This window comes from Danio aesculapii, chromosome 18 (genome assembly GCF_903798145.1).
Source record: "Danio aesculapii chromosome 18, fDanAes4.1, whole genome shotgun sequence".
In the NCBI taxonomy this organism is placed as follows: domain Eukaryota; kingdom Metazoa; phylum Chordata; class Actinopteri; order Cypriniformes; family Danionidae; genus Danio; species Danio aesculapii.
The window spans coordinates 55,086,898-55,101,606 of NC_079452.1; the positions used below are offsets into that span (position 1 = coordinate 55,086,898).

The window sequence follows — 14,709 nt, forward strand, 5'->3', positions numbered from 1 at the left end:
CCTGTTGAGTATACTCTACCTTATTTGGTTCACGTCTTTCAGTGCTCTCCCAGGATTGTGTCTCTCTAATTGGGACGCAGAGTTAATTATTCTCTTGCCCACTGTTGGCAGGGAAACTGCAGCTTGTCTGGATATGGTACAGCACCTGGCACTTAGTCTTGAGAACTCATCAAAGGGGATAATCAAGAAAGGGTGTTAACTTCTCAGGCCTTTTTCTACGAGAGAGAGAAAAAAAGAAGCAATTATAGATTATGTATAGAGCAGCATCAATAACCTAATCTTTTTAGTGATTATTATGCCATTAATTATGCATGCCTCTTTTTCTGCGGATAAGTGGCTTCGACCATTAGGACAAAAGCGAATGCTAACTAGCTGAAATTATGGTGAAAATGAAACATAAAAAGGTTTTAAAACTCCAAACAAACAAGACTTTTTTTTATCTGTAAACATTTTTTAAAGTGGCACAGAACATTTTCATCAATGGAATGAAATGATGCAGCATTAAGTTACTGTAAACATTATGAGTCACTTAACCTTACAAATGAAAACGGCCTAGTAAAGCTATGGGACGTCGTATAATGTGTTCAGCTGTTAATCTGGAGCAGAGTTTCACAGCAGCTGTACTGGGACAGTGTAGGCCACGGAGGATTTCTGTGTCTGATTTCCACACCATGACCAAATACTGAACAAATGTGTTTGTTTAGAGCCAAATCATTGAGCAAACTCTTCATAATGACGCTGGGTATGAGTGTATACATGCATGCATCGCTGTAGAGCTCCCGTGTGTGTGTTTTTGGACTGTGTCTGCATGAGGATGATGAGTCATAGCTGTCATGTAAGCGTCAAGTGTGAGGCTTTGTTCTGTAGTATTACTATGCAGCATTGTTGACATGCTGTTTTCGTCTATGGAAAATGTGTGATTATTTTGTTATTTCCTGGTGGCGTAATTCACAATGTAAGGACCTTGTTTTTTAGCTTTTGTAAGTTTCATAAATGCACTAATAGTTAATCAGTATACACATAATAATTAAAAAAACTTTTTTAGTTTGTTAGTAGGGTGACACAGTGGTCGTGAATACTCAAACAATGATTTATTCATGTGCTGCATTCAGCACTGCAGAAATAAACACAGAGAGGTAAATGTTGAATACTGTTGTTAATTTACAATTTTGGAGTTTGCATGTTCTCTCCATGTTCGTGTGGGTTTCCTCCGGGTACTCTGGTTGCCCCCACAAGTCCAAAGACATGTGCTATAGGTGAATTGAATAAACTAAATTGACCGTATTGTATAAGTTTGGAAGAGAGTGTATGGATATTTCCCAGTACTGGGTTGCAGCTGGAAGGGCATTCATTATGTAAAACATGCTGGATAAGTTCATTCAGCTGTGATGACCCATGATGAATAAAGGGACTAAGCTTAAGGAAAATAAATAAAGGAATAGTTTGTTAGTATGATATTGCTTCAGCCAATCTTGGTAAAACAACACTACTCAACAGAGTACCAACTCAAGGAGTCACAATACATTCATTTTGTTTATTACACAGCTCTCTGGAATTATCAATTCTAAGCTATGTTATTTCCCAAAACAAAAACTAAAGTAATAACACAGGCTCATCCGGGTACTATGAATCATCTTGGCAGAATATATTGATACATGTTTATATGCTTACTTGTCATGCTACTGTTTTCTGTTTGTCCTCATATTGTAACTGAATAATATGTATGTTACTGATGGCTGCATCCAGCTGTTTTCCTTTCTGTAAGGTTTATTTAATTAGGGTGTTGGTAAACAATTTTAGCTCAAATCCATTTTTTTGTCTAATTCTTTACTTGTGGCAAGAAGCTGTGTAATACGTGGGATAATGTAAATCTAGCTGGTTGATTTCACAGAATAAAGCCCTACAGTCATATAAGCTGATGAGCCTGTCTGGCTTTATTCTGTGAGAACAACCATCAGGATGTACATTATCCCTTACATAACCTACATAGATAATTAACCCTAGAATAAAACCTATTCTGAGAATAAGTGGTTTGGCTGATGCATACCATAGAAATTACCTTCATTTTTAGAACAGACTGTTTATAAATAAAGGATTATCATCCTTAAACTTATCCGAACATGTGACAGAATCTGCTTTCTGAAATTCCTCCCTCTGAGCAGGACACATAGTGTTTTGTTATTGAAGGAATTAGTGTTTATGAATGAACCGCTCGAGGGAATTAATTAATGACTCCCTCAAAAAGGCAGTCACTTGTTTGGTTTGAATGACAGATTCCATGACTCACTCTTCAAGACAGACATTTGTTTTGTCCCAAAATGAATGTGTTTTAAAGAGAGATGGTAAATGAAAGGACAAACTCAATGACTCACTTTCAAGGACGTCCTTGTTTCATTTCTGAATGAATCTGTGCTTTGAATGAATCAGCTGAATAAAAGATCCAATGACTCACTCTTAAGGACAGTCAGTTTTGTTCCTGAATGATTCAGTGTTTTTGAACAAATCAGTTCATTGTTGAGAGATTCGGTGTCTCTCCTTCAAGCACAATCCTTGGCTGTGCCTGAAAACCCACTCTGTGTGAATACCTCTTTTGAATAAATAATTACTTTGCGGCTGTTAAAAATTATGATGTATTCTGTGAATGACATGGATTTATTACATCCATCCTGTTGTCATTGTCAAGTGAACATCTGAGATATGCTGCATAAGTTGCTAATGAGAGACCAGCGTAAAGCGATTCGAAAGCAGAAGAGCTTTTATTATGACACAATCAACCTCTTCTGCATGTGATAATGTGGGAAAGAAGCAGTGCTGTTTGCATACTAAATACATTTTAAGGTTCTGTTATAATAGTGCTTTGTGCAGTCTAGTAAAACACACAACATATTAAAGCATTTTTGGTGTTTTCTATTTAAACTGAAATAGAATCAGCATGGTGACAGTGCATTAGTTAAAAGCTTATTTCTCTGGATTTTGCCATTCGTTGAAATATTTTGGATAATGTAAGTATAAAAGTCAACAAAATATGTAACAATGGTTTAGTGTTTTCTGGATATTTAAAAAACAAAATACATATTGTGCTTTTAATTGTACAAATCAGTGAACACACTTTAAATTCAGACTCATTTTTGCCACCTACTTTTTCAACATTGTAACAACCATGGCAAATTGGTGTTCGGACGTTTTTTTCTGGCTATATGACTGTAAAGGGTATACTATATATTTCCTGGTGTTTCAAGTTGTTTAATTGAGCAAATGTAACAGCTTGTTTTATTTGTTTAAAATTCATTTATTCATTCATTTTCCTTCGGCTTAGGCCCAATCTCAATTTTTGTACTATTTTTGAACCCCAACCCCTTCCCTTTGGCCCTTGAAAGAGAGTGTGAAGGAGAAGGGCTTCAAAATTTACCCCTAGGAAATGGGACACCATTACAACACCTGTACACGTCATCACATGTCATCGCGATCTCTTGCTTCATATAAGATCAAACGATTGCGACTGCTGTAGTTATTCCAGTTGCGCTATTATTTGGTAATTATCTTCAGGAAATCACTGAAGGCAACGATATTATGTTATCATAACGAGCTAATGTGGCAATAAGCTCCTAACTTTTATGCCATGGCCATATTTATCTAAACACGCAAAAACAACATTAACATGTGCACTGTAAAACACTGTAAAAAGTCATTCCCAGCCACTGGACTTTTCTGACAGGGTATTTCAGTGTCGTGTCATCGCATGTCAGATGTGAATGTATGTTGTGGGACTACTATACAGGAGTTATTATTATGGATTATAGATATCGAACTTTATCGGTTTTAGTTTAGCGTTTTTGTTTAACAGCATGACAGTAAAACATGAACGCTGTTATGACTGTATTAAAACATATGCTTGTTTGTTGTAAAAATTCGTAATAAGGACAAAAAATACTAATTTGTGGATCTCCTTACTTCCGGGTGCAGCCATGCTGTCGTAGATGGTGTACATTTTCGCGGACATTTTCGTACCCCTTGGTTTCGAGTGTGGTCCTGAAAAAAATCTCTGTTTTAAGGGCTATCTAGCCGTTGCCTTTAGCCCTAAGCCTCCAAGCTAAAGAGAATTAGGACACCCTTACCCCTTCACGTGAACACACAAAATGAGGGGTAGGGGTAAGGGGAAGGGCTAAGGGGTAGAACTGGGATTGGGACTTAGTCTCTAATTTCGAGGTCGCCACAGCGGAATGAACCACCTTTGTTTAAAATGTAAGCTAATTATTTATTTGTTTCAGGAGATAAAGTGATAAAGTGCACATAAAGCATCATACCACACTGCCTGTATTGGTCCCATGCCATACATAAAAGGTTTGTGGATAAAAGTAGCAGCATTGTCCTACACCAAACATTATAATGATAAAACCGTTCTTTTCTGACACTATTATGTTCATCAACAAGAGCTTATTTCTACCATTTCATCTAATCTAATCTAATCTAATTTCATTTAATCTGATTGAGAACTGACATGTTCTATTGATTTAATTGGGTTTAACTACCCTTTATTGAAATGCAATTTTGGTTGTTATTAACCAGGGGTCCCTTCTTCGTACGTGGATGACTCAATTAGCTGGATTTGGTTATTGACGATTTGACATGATCCAGGATCATTTTGTTCTTCTCTGCAAAGGTGATAGTGAAAGTATGTACTGAATGCTGATATTTTCTTACAGTAGTAGTTAAAGACATCCTGAATGTAAACTTGCTTCAGAGTGCTCTTGACTTCAGACTGGGGCAACGATTCATCTTCCAGCAGGACAATGACCCAAAGCACACCCCCAAAATATCAATGGAGTGGCTTCACAATAACTCAGTGAATGTCCTTTAGTGGCCCAGCCAGAGCCCAGACCTAAATCTTATTGAACATCTCTGGAGAGATCTGAAAATGGCTGTTATAATAATAGACATGCACAATATATTTGACTTGTTTTTTTTTTTAAAGGAATAATAATTAATGCAGTCATGCACGTGTTTTGAGGCTTTGAGGGTGATTTTAATCTTCACAAAAGTTGCAGACACCTTTACCAATATCAAAATGCTTTTTAATGCAAAATTATTTTAAACAGCCAGTTATTCCTTACATCGATTTAGAAACTGGAATAGGCCTACGCTAGTACAATAATAAAAAAAATCCACTCTGAATGTAGAACTAAATAAATAACTAAATACTCTTGACACATGAAAGTGTAAAGCCTGCCAGCACACCAAAGAGGTGGAAATATTTCGTATAATATTTAACACACAGTTTACTACAAATTTTATGTAATTTTGCTCATGTGGATAATTGAATATTAATTAGATGATGTCATTACGCTGCTGTGCCATCAGCCAATCATTGAATTGCTGATCATGGTTTCGAGGATAAATAGATAAGTCCTTCACAACACATGTAGCAAATTTAGATCAGTTTATCCAGACATTTTTATCTGATTCCAGAACTTGTTTGAAGAACCAATTTATTCAGAGATCAGTTATCAAGATGAAAAGATCCAGGATCTGCCGAATCATCTTAGATGATTTAAGCGCGGTACAAAGAACAGACATCAGTTCTGTTTTATTGACTCTTTATTTTTGTTTATAAGTCTGTTGTGTTTTCTTTACTGACATCACCAACTATTGGCCTGAGATATGCAATACAGTAGAAACTTTTCAGCTTTTAAGTTTTTTAAGAATCAGAAAATCTGATCAGACTTGGTGTAAGTGTAGCTGTTTAATCCTGCATGGTTTAGTTACATCTGGGCACAAAGATACACTTTAATTAAATTCAATTCACCAACTCATATGAATACAGTATCCACCAGATTTAGGAACCACTGACGTGATCATTGAAAAAAAAATACAAGAGAAAGGAATTGATTGAGCACAGGTGTTAATAATTACCAATAGCAGCTCAAGCTAATATCCATCCTTCAGGGACCATGTAATCACAGCCTATTGTCAATGGGAGAAAAGTCTGAGGAGAAAGAAAAATGCAGCAATGTTTAATATGTCATGCGTTTTAGAGTGACAGTGGATATGATTAGCATGCAGTCTGATCATTACCTGTGCCGCTGGAGGATGACAAATGCAAACTCTTTTGAACAAAGACGATGTCGATCAAACAAAGCATAGCTCGGCCAAGATGAATTCTGGTGCTGAACAAGTTTCTCTCTCCAGGAAATCATTATAAAGGATGACACTAGAATCCTGAGGGACTACTCATAGTCCTTATCTTTAATAACTTGTCAAGGACCAACTCATATGAATGTTTGAATACATTGGCGCATTACTTGTGAAGAGAATATCACGCTTAATTCTTATAGATAGCAGATATCATAGACTGTATCCCACCAAATAAAGCTGATATGTTTTAAAATGTGACAATATACAGTATATATAAATAAATATATAAATTAACCATCCCTTTGACACCATTTTAACAGTAGAATATATATATATATATATATATATATATATATATATATATATATATATATATATATATATATATATATATATATATATATATATATATATATATACTTCAGTTAAACACGAGCGAGTGATGCCTATTGATTAAGCACTGATGAAACACTGCACACTGATGAGGGAAAACCTCACAGAGTTTGTAATGAGTTTGTTTCTTCAAGCAAAATATATTTGAGGATTTAAATACAATTTTGCTGTTTTATTTTAGATGTTTAGTGAAGACAGGTCACTTGTGACCCATAGGACAAATGAAATCTGCAAAATTCTACAACCACATAAGGGTTAAATATAAATTACCATATCTATTTTCAAGTGGAACTGGGTACATTTAGCCAGCCAATTTGGGTTGACACTATGCTGAGAATTCTAGTAATGACTTTGCGTAGCCCGTACAAGAAATGAGTCACTCTGATAATGGGAGCCAATTTAAACATGCTCCAAATTCTCAGTTGGAATGAGATCATTTGAAGTTTAATGTGCTCTGCTCTTTAGAGAGGCAGCCCTGTCTGTATGCAGAGAGGGAATGCTGGAGTTTGGGAACACTCAGGATATGCTCAAGAGGCCTGTTTGTTTACAATGGTTACTTTTAGCTTACACAAGGCAGAATACGATTTAAAATAGTTTGGGCCAGTGGTTCTCAGCCTCTTTTTTTGTCTTTAAAGCGGGAGCCAGTATTTTAAAGATTGTATTTGAAGGGTCTCTGTTGTAAGCTATGTAGTATCTGCTAGAACTAAAAGAGTTGGTTCATGTCACTCAGGTGAATAAACTTTAGCTTGCTGACGAATCAATTCAAAACATCAGAAGAAAGGGTTCTTAACAAAACTTGCTAAAGGTCCCGAGAAGCCTCTATAGGAATGATCCCCAATAGATCAATGTTAGTTTTTTGCTTCCCTGCTGATGCTAGCAAGAAGAGGTGACAGCTGTTTGTTTTCAAAGTTTTATAAAGAAACACTACGGCTGTTTTATAAAGAAACACTACACTACATCATGGCATATATATATATATATATATATATATATATATATATATATATATATATATATATATATATATATATATATATATAGTGATGTTACATCGCTTTTTAAAATCTTTATTAGTATCTTTTGTTGAGTCTTCCCATACAGTTTGATAGCACTTAGGCCTGGAAGCCGCTTAGCATGACGTCACACTTAACAAGCGGATAAACAATAAAAACTTAACTGCTAGAAAACCCACAGAGTCATTCACTCATTTATTTTTTTAGACCATACAAGCATACATTCAGATATGGGCACAATTCAACATAAGTATTTAATGACAAAATGCAAATGCTTGCTTATCAAATGTATTTAAATAAAATTCTTGAATAAATTATTAGCCCTTCTGTGAAATTTGCTTTCTTTATCAAATATTTCCCAAGTGCTGTATAACAGAAACCAGAGCATCCAGAAGAAACCCACACCAACATGGGTAGAACATGCAAACTCCAAACTGTGAACCAATCACCTTCTTGCTGTGAGGTGACAGTGCTAACCACTGACCCACCTTGCCATCCAACATAAGAACAGTATATACTATTTTACTAGTTAGTTTGAAAGAAACTAGTATTCAGGTAAAAGTGCAGTTTAAAGCCATAACTAGCTTGATTAGTTTAACAAGGCAAGATAAGTTAACTAGGCAAATCATTGGACAACAGTGGTTTTGTAATGAGTAGTTGGGGACAACAGAGGCCAGGATCCATGTGCAGCTTATTAAACAGAATATTACGGCAGGCAATGGTCAAAGCAGAGGCAAACTGGAGTATACAGGTAATCCAAAGCATAGTCAGAAAAGTAGGCAAATGGTCAAGACAGTACGGATGGCTGACGTGAAACTTACATTTCGACACAATGTTGAGATCCCAATGTTGAGCATGATCTAAAACACCCAGGTCACGTGACTAGAGTGTTTTAAAACACCTGATCATGTGACTAAAGAGATTCAAAACATTTCAAAAGCATTTCGAGACGTGCCAATTCTGCGATTGACTGACAGGGTCAGAAAAAGCCTTTATCTAACAGTATGTAGCTTAGTGGACTGTGCATGTGCACAGAGTAACTGTGCTGCAAATGGTCAGAGTTCAAATCCTGACTTGTACAAATACTCTGAAATGATGACGATGTATTTAAATGTTACTTCTTTTTCACCAAAACAAAACACATTTATTTACAAAGTGTTCATTCAGATGTCAGACCAATGTCTGTAACAAAACACAGAGCATTTGAAAACTAATGTCTACAACTGCATCACCCTGGATTCTAACCCATTATCTCTGCATTCTAGTCTGGAACTCTCACCACTTCACTAATCACTTGAAACCTCAACTCTACAACGTTGAATTTAATACCTCTAGTTGCTTAACTGTTTCTTAGCTGAAGCTTTTTCAGAGCGGTATATAGAAAATTACCACAAGGTATCACTGTAGACACAGGATTCGAAACCTTTCGAAGCTTTGACACATTTACTTTAACTGTTTCAGTGTTTCAAGACCCTTGCATTGCCTACCATGACAGGACATGCAGCAAAACAACATAAACAACAAACAAAACAAGAGTCAAAACACAAAAAGCAATACAAGGAAATGCTTTGTAATGCTCACAGGGAAAACAAGACTCAGCTATTAATGTGTAAATGGGTGGTGTATAAATAGTCCAGGATATCAGTCTTCATGTGCTGCATCTGTGTGTGAGTAATCAGGGGTGATCTGGAACTGCTGTGTGTGAGATACCTGATGGGATATGTAGTTTGGATTCTCCAGCGATCTGCAAGAGCAAGTAATCATGACTGGTTTAAGCTGCGGTCACACTGGGCTTTTCTTCCTATAGACTTCCATTCATACGCACGCAAATTCCTCAGAACGGAAACGCAGGGTCATGCGTTAAGTTTCGCAGTTCGCTGCGGTGCAAGTTCAAGCTTGGTGAACTCTGACCTGCGAAATTGCATCATTTGACTGCGTGAGACCAATCGAGGATCAAAACATGACCTCTCTGGACCGAAATTTAAAACATGGAGCAATCGCTGGCTTTTTTAAATGTCTAATTATCTTGTTTAATCCCGCCCCTTTTCGCAATGCCATACGACAGAATTTCGCGCACACAAAGCCCAGTGTGACTGCAGCTTTATTCTGTTGCCAAAAAATATATAAATAAATAAATTAATTGATTCAGATAATTAATTAAATTCATTCTTAATTCTATTGACCTTAAAAAAATTATTTTAAACAAATTACAATAAATAAGGAAGCCTTAATATTGTTTACCTTAATAATTACCTTAAACAGATTACAATAAAAAAAAGCTTTTATTCCAGCCAGGCTAAAAGAAATATGTTTTTCTCCAAAAAAAAAAAAAAAAAAAAAAAAAAAAGAATAACAACATGAAAAAGGGAATTCTATTCAAATTTACCTTGCTCTGGCATAATAACAATTTTGTTTTCAATAACTGCTTGAATAACTTTCTCCTGCTTGAAATAAAAGTAAAATCAAACTTTCTATCTTGTACACTCTTACTCTATAATACTTTAGCCATTTACAATCTATAATGTTTTAGCAATTTAATCAGAATGATAAAATGTGTGAATGAAATGACATGTTTTATTAAGTACAAAAGTATTTTAAATACAAAACAGTCTATCAAAAAAGTCTATTAGAAAATAGCTTTAAATGAAGCTGAATTCTACAAACTGCTTTTTAAACTACTGTAACTTAAACTGTGGCCTTTTCTTTAACTTTGCTCAGATTTCCGTACTACTATTCGTCCGGAGGCCTCCTGATGTGCCCCCCCCCCCCCCACCCCCCGACAGGAGTGCTAAAACTGTGTTAAAACCACATTCAGAAAGAATAGGACATCAGCGTGAAGAAAATATCCCCAGATCGATAGTGACATAACTTCCCCCAAGGCTATTCATGCTCAACACAACAGAGCAACATACATACGAAGAGCCTGACATTTACATCAGACACACAGCAAACAGGACCAGCTCCCAGAGGACCAAGGTGGGCTGACGCTCTTCCCCGAACAAAAACAGCCTGTGTGATACAACCAAAAGCAACGGGTGCATTACCGCAGGAAATCTCCCAAAGCAAACAAGCCAATTATTGATGCGGCACTCAGAAATTGAACGGATAGATGACTAAACAAACTTTGGATGTAAGAAAGCAGGAATCTTCATTGCCAACGTTTGTTTATATTTAGTTTTGTATTTCGAAAGGTGCCCAATTATTTAGTTTGAAGCTTACAAATTGACATGGTTTATACTTTTAATTGGATTTGTGAGAGCATATAGAACCAAGCAAGAGGAACGTGCCTGAAAACTTTATGCTGAACCAAAAAAAAACGAAACTTTTTTTGGTTCAGCATGACATTTTTAGGCACGCACCTCTTGCTTGGTTCTATATGCTCTCTAAAATCCAATCCAAAATCCCCAAACTTTTTTTTTTCATTTGAGTGCCTTGGACTGATGATTTGTTTGCATAACCCAAAACTTACCTTTGAAATGTTCTGAGACAAAATATTACAGCTTTATCCATACCAATTTTCTCTATCTAGTTATCCTGGTAGGTGATTGAAGAGACGTTCTGCTCCTTCATGACCTACATGTCAGCTAAGGACTTGGTGATGGATTTAAATATACAGAGGAAGTTGCATTGCAAGGAAAGCTGTTCATGCAACATTAGTTACACGGTTCACACAGTCAAATTCCGCAGAGGTCTAACTTTAAAACACAATTTAAATGCGATGTTGGCGGTGTGCAAATCAAAGGAAATTAATTTAGACTATATAATGTGTCAAGTTGTGGACACTGGGAAAAACACATCAGTGCAGTCAACCGAACTGGCACACTTAAGCCCTCGAAAATAGTTTAACTAGTCAGACCTTGAGAAAATTCTGTGATTTATATTGAGTAAACAAGTTGTTTGTGAGAAAGCTGAAAACCTGAACTCGATATCTGTCTTCCTGGAACACAATTTTAGAGTTTAGCCAGTGTACTTATATACTTGCTGCAAAGCAATTTCTTGGACAAAACAACAAGAGTAAAGCAGGAAAATAATTGCTTTTTTGGTCTGTTTACTGTCAGGACAACAACTTTTGAGTTTTTAAATCATCTAAAATACAGGAGGAAGCTGTTTAAAATTAAAACTATATTATTAATTTTCATGTTTCTAGCAACTCATCAAGATAACATATGGAATCTTCAAGTCCCGCTGTGCAGAATTAATGTTTGGTAAAGCAACAACTTAAACGGCTGCAAAGTGCTAAATCAATTTACCCACCTAACAGCTGAAGTTTTGCTTATGTGATATACTTCCATTTAGTATGATATTAATATATTTAATATAAAACTGTGTTTTAGTTTAATATAAAACCTTCAACTTTTAAATCGAGTCATTTCTGTTTCAGCTATAATTCAATATATCAAATAAGTATGCAGTACTTTTTTCTGCTTTGAAGAAAATTGAAAATAATCACTGAACATGATTCTTCTTGAAAGCATTATCTAATATTGATGGCAGGGAGGACTGTTAGATGGCTTCCGTAATGGTTTTGGTTAAATGATTTTCACCAGTTAGTTTGAAGCTTCGGATCAGATAATGAACTCATAAAAATGACAAACTACAGCTTTATGGCTCTTTAGAGAGGCCTTACCGGGTTGGATTGGATAATGCTCTATGTTATAAATAGATAGAATTAGTGTATTCTGTGATTATTATTGACCTTTTAAACCAAAAGTTATACCAGGTGCCAAAGACAGACAGACAACATAGCATTAAAAAAATACCTACTGTACAACTTGGAGTGTGAGTACAAAGAACACTGTACTATACAATGAGGAAGAGAGAGTTTATAAGCAGGAGGGAAATGGCACAACTGACATGAGTAGATCATGCACTAAAGACAATATAGTGGTGTAGTATGTCAGAGTTTCTTTCATACTTTGCTACAAAAATGCTTTTCTTACTTAAAGTTTTTATTTTGTTTATTGTTTCAATTTCTACAAATTCTTAAATCAAAAAGCATTTTCTAGGCAAGTAAAATTTATTGTTTTGTTTTCTGAACTAACATGACAAAAGGTGGTTTCCTTAAAACAAGCAAATTAATCTGCCAATAACATAAGTACTATACATTTATTTCAAACCAAAAACAAGGAAATTTTACTTATTATTATTATATTTGGACTAGAAACAAGACAGAAACTGGGTAAGAGAATTATTTTTCTTTGTACTGTATTCTTATTCATACTATATACTAAAAACTGGACTGACACTGGTTCTATTTCAATTTATATTTCAAATTCTATGTTAAGCTACTTTGACAATCTACATTGTGAAAGCACTATATAAATAAAGATGAATTGAATGAAATTATATAGAATGTACATTTTTAATGGATGTAAAGTATATTTTCAATTGTATACTCAAACTGTATATTCATGTGCACCTTGTATGTTTAGAATGCTTTGGCATATACAAATATATATATATATATATATATATATATATATATATATATATATATATATATATATATATATATATATATATATATATATATATATATATATATATATATATGTAAATATATATGTATCTTTTTATTTATTTTATACAAAGTTTAACTTAATATGTTTATTCATTTTAATTGATGTAAGTTAAGATGACTAGATAATTTAGTTTGAATCAACTTAAAAATTGAAGTCAGCAAGACATTTTTTACAGTACATTGATTTATTTTATTATTATTTTTTATAAATGACATTAAACTGTGTGTACTTTGATGCTCCATGTAGTGCTTGATCTCTTTGAACTGCTGCTTGCTGCTATATTCAGTTTATTTTATATGTAAAAGTTTGTTTGATTAATTTGTGCAATGCTGTACCAAGCAAAACACTGTTCAATCTTTTCCTGTCCACCAGTGTTCATGTAGTTGACTTATATAATTGTGCTGAGAGGAAAATTAGCTGCCTACCACTTGGGGAAACTGGGATTGACATTCCTATTCCACCAGGTTTAATCGGTGGCTTTCAGTGAAGTGTGCCCTGTCAAGTAATTCAGACGTTTTAGAGCCTGTGGATCTTGCAAATGTTCCCCCCACTGTTAAAGATTACAACAGGGATTCCACTCATTATTTTCCTATCAAACTCCAAACCAGAAAAAAAAAAATGCTTGGCTACAGCCACTGGCCACAGAAGTCCATCACAATGGCAAGGTTAATGGCAAATCACTTTGAGCGATTGATCGTGGTGTGGATGATGGCCCATCTGAGATGGAAGAGCACTAAGGGGGGCAGCCATTACTGATGGGGGCAAACACAACTCAAAAGTGGGGTGATAAAGTTCAACTGGTCCCTCATGCAAAACCTATTGAGTAGACTCTGATGGCCAGTACTGTATCTTCAATATAGTGCACTTTCTTCTCGTACGATATTGCATGTCAGCATGAAAAGTCACACAAAGGTATATGTTAAACACTCCAAAGTAATTCATCTCAGGTCATCCTGTCACAGCGGAAACATCCACCGAGGGATAATAATTAATCAGTATTAACTCCCAGTGTCAGTCTTTATTTCTGAAAGCAGGTCAGAAGAAATCATATCTGACTAAATATGAACCCGGGAATATTCATTGGAATTCATTAGCCGTCATTGGGAGAAATTTAGGCATGAATTTAAATAGGCATACGCTCAGTTTGTTGATGCAAGAGCATGGAGCGAGAAAATCCTCCACATTTATGCATGAACAAATCATCACATTTTAAAAACATCTTAGAAAAGCTGCTAACGCTACAGTTTTAAAATATCGCCTCAATTACTTTCGAGTGCGCAGAGAGAGTCTTCTGAATTATAATGAAATAGACAAGCAATGACAGAATAATAAGTTGCCTCACGGCCAATAAAAGTCTGCCTAGTTTGTTTCTAATCATTTAAGCCATTACTCAGCTAATTAGATTATTTGGACAATTTCCCATTTATATATTTAGTTAAAGGTTTGAAACATGTTTTAATCTTTTGCACACACAACATTTTATGAAGCATACGTGTGGTTCCCTTCACTTAGCTTAGGTGAAAAACAGATGCATGACATGTGCCAGAGAATCTCAGCTCTGTTATTAGATTAGAAATATTGTAGAAAGGAATTATTTATTGAACCCCTGAGACTTCAAGTGCAATTTTTGCAATATTCCAGGAAGAAAT

The 14,709-nt window shown here is 35.2% G+C and overlaps 1 protein-coding gene across 2 annotated transcripts in view; it reads left to right on the forward strand.

The window, feature by feature from the left end:
• The window catches only part of luzp2 (leucine zipper protein 2), a 256,529-nt gene that overhangs the window by 71,238 nt on the left and 170,582 nt on the right, over nucleotides 1-14,709 (forward strand). The gene's annotated exons all lie outside the window — the stretch shown is intronic.